Genomic DNA, 5378 nt, shown 5'->3' with positions numbered 1-5378 from the left:
CTCTTTCAGACTAAACTCCATGATGGAGACCATGTCTATGTTGTTCAGATGCTATAGCGATGCCTTGCACAGGGCTTGGTGCATAGCAGGTGCTCAATAAATACTTGTTGAAAGAGTGAATGGATGGCTGAATGCATGCTTACAGCGTACTGTGTAATGCTGAGTGATTCTATATATTATCTTATTTATGCCTCATGTAGATCTTATCGAGCAATTGTTATGACCATTTTACAGGTGAAGAAACTGAGGCTTTGAGAAGTTAAGTGAATTCCTTAAGGTCACAGTTGGTGTCGGTGCTGAGATTAGAACTCAAATCTCTCTGACCCCAAGCCTTAGACTCCATTTCTTATAACTGCTCACTGGGGAAGGTGGGGTTGCATTCCTCCATCATTGTTTCCATCTTATCAGTTTCTTACTTTCTTACTCAGGAACATCGGTGGTTCCCTATTATTCATTGTATCCCTACCCCTCTCTTTGCCTAACCTTCAGGGCTGGACACTGATGACTGTGATGGCTCTTTACTCTTTAACACAGAACTTAAACTTTAGATAAGCAAATTAAGGACCGTTTAATTATGGTAAGTTTCTATTTTCTTCATGTTTGCTTAGGCAGCTAAGCATGCAGATTCTAAATCAATCAGTCTAGGGTTCAATTCCGGCTTCATCATCCCTGTGATCCTCCCTCTTTTGTCTTTGAATTTGAGAGGCTCTTTAAAAACTACCATTTCTTAATCTTCTCAAAAAATGTGTCTTACTTAAGAATGTAATGCACATTTTAGTTGAAAGGCGGGGAGGTAACTGGTATTTCTTAAACCCTTCTCTCTCTTAATTCTTTAGTACGGAGGCTGATTTTACTCTTTTTTTTTTTTTTTTTTTTTTTTTTTTGAGACAGGGTCTTACTCTGTCACCCAGGCTGGAGTGCGGTGAGATCATGGCTCATTGCGGCCTTGACCTCCGGGGCTCAAGAGATCCTCCCAGCGTCCTGAGTAGCTGGGACCACAAGTGAGCACCATCATGCCTGGCTAATTTTTAATTTTATGTAGAGATGGGGTCTCCCTATGTTGCCCAATTTTTCTCTTTCTAATTGTGATGCTATTATAGTTAGGAATTGATATAGGATCATGAGAGAAATGCAAGTCAAAACCAAAATAGATACTTCTTCCCTTCCATTAGGATGACTATTATAGGAAAACACACACACATACACATGACAGAAAATAACAGGTGTTGGTGAGGATGTGGAGAAACTGGAACCCTTGTGCATTGCTGGTGGGAACGTAAAATGGTGTATCCCCTGTGAAAAACAGTATTTTGGGGATCTTCAAAAAATTAGGCCAGGCGCAGTGGCTCACACCTGTAATCCTAGCACTTTGGGAGGCCGAGGCGGGCGGATCACGAGGTCAAGAGATTGAGACCATCCTGGCCAACATGATGAAACCCCATCTCTACTAAAAATACAAAAATTAGCTGGGAGTGGTGGCACGTGCCTGTAGTCCCAGCTACTTGGGAGGCTGAGGCAGGAGAATTGCTTGAACCCAGGAGGCAGAGGTTGCAGTGAGCCAAGATCATGCCACTGCACTCCAGCCTGGAGACAGAGTGAGACTTTGTCTCAAAAAAATAAATAAATAAAAATTAGACATAGGCTGGGTACGGTGGCTCATGCCTGTTATCTGTAATCCCAGCACTTTGGGAGGCTGAGGTGGATGGATCACTTGAGGTCAGGAGTTTGAGACCAGCTTGACCAACATGGTGGAACCTCATCTCTACTAAAAATACAAAAATTAGCTGAGTGTGGTGGTGCATGCCTGTAATCTCAGCTACTTGGGAGGCTGAGGCAGGAGAATCACTTGAACCTGGGAGGCGGACATTGCAGTGAGCTGAGATAGCACCACTGCACTGCACTCTAGCCGGGGCAACAGAGTGAGACTCTTTCTCAAAAAAAAAAGTTAGACATAGAATTACCATATGTCTCAGCAATCTGAATACGTACCCTAAATAATCAAAAGCAGGGACTGGAAGAAATATTTATATACCCATGTCCATAAGCAGCATTATTCACAAGAGCCCGAAGATGGAGACAACTCAAGTGTCCATCAATAGATGAATAAGCAAAAATGATACATACGTGCCATGAAATATTATTCAGCCTTCAAAAGGGATGCAGTTCTAATAGATGCCATGACATGGATGAACTTTAAGAACATTATGCCAAGTGAAATAGCGGGTCACAAAAGGACAAATCGTATGATTCTACTTATGAGAGACACCTAAAATAGGCAAATTCATAGAGACAGAAAGTAGAGCAGAGGTGACCAGGGGTTGGGGGAAGGGTCAATGGACAGTCATCGTTTAATACACACAGAGTTCCAGTTACGGATAATGAAAAACTTCTGGAGATGGATGGTGGTGTTGGTCACACAACCGTGTAGATGTACACACATAATACCACTGAGTTGTGCACTTAAAAATGGTTAAAATGGCAAATTTCATATTATGTGTATTTTAACACAATTTAAAAAGGAATCAATGTAGGAAATTACTACATGCCAGGCACTATTCTAAGTACTCTATATGCATTAACTCTTTTAATTTTACAACATTCTAGGCAAATAATAATGAGCTGTAATAATTAGCATATTATTCCTGTGGTAATAATAATTGAACTATCTGGGCCATCTTAGGATAAATGCTATTTGGGCATAATACTCTATAATGTAATATACTCCTTTAATTCAGTTTTCTAAGACTTCATTTAGAATTTTCTTATCTCCAGCAGAGTGATATGTAAATGTGAGCAGGCTGGGCATGGTGGTTTGCCCCTGTAATCCCAGCACTTTGGGAGGCCAAGTGGGGAGGATTGCTTCAGGCTAGGAGTTCAAACCAGCCTGGGCAACATAGTGAGACCCCATCTCTACAGAATTTTTTTTTTTAATTAGCTGGGCATGGTGGCATGAGCCTGTAGTCCCAGCTACTCAAGAGGCTGAGGTGGCAAGATTGCTTGAGCAATGAGCTATGATGGCACCACTGTACTCCAGCCTAGATGACGGATAAAGACCCTGTCTCAAAAAAACAAAACAAAACATATGTGTGTGTGTGTGTGTGAGCAAATCACTTCAGGGCTGACATTTGTGTTGGTTCCTGAATTTCATCTGTACTGCATAAGCTGGAGTCTATTCTTTGAATCTCCTGGAATCTACTCTTTGAACTGCAATTAACTCTTCCTTTGACAACTATGTGCTTAAATCATACTAATTTTTTCTGGGTTCTCTGAGTACGTTATCTTCCTCCATACTAATGTGTTTTTGAAAAGGCTATTTTCTTTGCCTGAAAACCACCTTTGTCCTCAAGTCTTGCAAAAGTCTTGCTCATCCTTCAAGTTTCACCCAGAGGTCACCACCTTGTGTAGCCTTCCTTCTCCTCCCCAGCACAGCTCCTCGCTCCCTCTCTGTGCTCTTTTAACCTCCCAGGGACAGTACTTATCACATCGTGTGCAACGTGTTTGCTCCAGGTCTTTCTTATCCATTAACCCAGTGGCTTCCAAACTGGAGCTCGAGCTTACCAGGGTGTAAATGCAAGAGGATTCATAGTGGGGGGGATTTTATAAATTCTATTTATATTGTTTATCTCCTCCATTTCAATGCATTTTATTTTTATATTTGTATATTTTTATATTTGTATATTATGTAATACAAAAATATGTTAGTATACTTATATTTTATTATATATGTGTATATATACACACATATATACATGTATATATTAGATCACTATTATATATTATAGGCTTTATATATATGATTAATACATAAATAAATTTACATATAGAAGGATATCTGCTCAATTTTTTTTCACTGATGGGACAAATAATAAAAGTCATTGGAGACCATTGCACTAGACAAGGAGATTCTTGACAGTGAGGTCTTACTTTAGCCTCAATTTATATCCACCAATATTACTGTAGGTGAGGCAACATATATGCCCAATATATATTTGAAAGGTTAAATGAGAAAGTATGGAAAAGGTAGAACTCTTTAATACAAGAATAATAAATAGTGAATTATATAGTGATCCAACTCAAGTTGCGGTTACTAAGGTTGATTTTTATTTTGTTTTTTTAATATATAGGGTCTCACTCTGTCTCTCTGGCTGGAGTGCAGCGGCACGATCATGGCTTACTGCACTCTCAACCTCCTAGGCTCAGGTGACCCTTCCACCTCAGCCTCCCACCATGTAGTCCCACCAGTCTGTAGCTGGGACTACAGACGTATGCCACCATGTCTAGCTAATTTTTTGTATTTTTTGTAAAGATGGAGTTTCACTATGTTGCCCAGGCTGGTCTCGAACCCCTGGGCTCAAGTGACTCACCTATCTCGGCCTCCTCAAGTGTTGGGATTACAGGCGTGAGCCACCGCACCCAGCCAAGGCTGATTTTTTACAAGAATAAAAGTCTCCAAAGGGAGAGGAAATGAACCATTATGACCAAGTTCTTCTCCATATGGCTGAGTGTCCATTTAAGCATCCAGAGCCAGTTCCACAGCAGGCGACAGGTGATCCCAGGTAAGTGTCTCCGCACCAGGTCTGTGGGTTGGTGCCACATCCCTGGTTTCTCTATATTCTCCCTGCCCTGACCCCACCGTTCATTCCCCACTATCCTATCCCCAATTCAACCTTGATGGCCCCACTGGCTAAATAGTAGGGTTGCCAGGTAAAATACAAGATGTCCAGTGAAATTTGAATTTCAGGTGATCAGCGAATAATATTTTAGTATAAGTATGTCCCAAATATTGCATGGTTTTTATCTGAAATTCAGATTTCATTGGATTTCCTGCATTTTTATTTGGTAAATCTGGCAACCCTACTTAATAGACTCAGGGGCGTGCTCCAAAATAGTCAACAGTAGCTACTATTTGAGGCTTCCTCCCTGTGCCAGGTACAGTTGCTATGCACTTTGTGTACAGCATCTCTTTTAAGCCTTATATTAATGATCTGAGACAGGTATAATCATCTCTATTTTTACAGCCGAGGAGACTGACAACAGCCCAAGGTCACCCCGTAGGAAGTGGAGGAATAATAATTTGAACTGGGGAACTTGGGTCTGTCCAACTCCAAAGCCTATTTCTTGTAGGGATACAGATTTGAGTTAAACATGTAGGGCACTTTGGACCAGGTAAAAATGCCTGAAATAGGGTTTGGGCATCATGAATTGTGGTGAGTCTCCTAGCAGGGGCTGGAAGCAGGGATGTTGCTGGATTCTTTAGCTCCAGACATAAGATTTGGATCAATGTCTTCAGAAGCCTTTTATTTTCTGTTCAAGCTGAAAAACTCCTTGAACATTATTTAAGGAATTAAACATACATGTGTGTATTTTGCAATGGAAGT

Source organism: Nomascus leucogenys, chromosome 4, assembly GCF_006542625.1.
Source record: "Nomascus leucogenys isolate Asia chromosome 4, Asia_NLE_v1, whole genome shotgun sequence".
Taxonomy (NCBI): Eukaryota; Metazoa; Chordata; class Mammalia; order Primates; family Hylobatidae; genus Nomascus; species Nomascus leucogenys.
Note: the sequence above shows the minus strand (reverse complement) of the source record.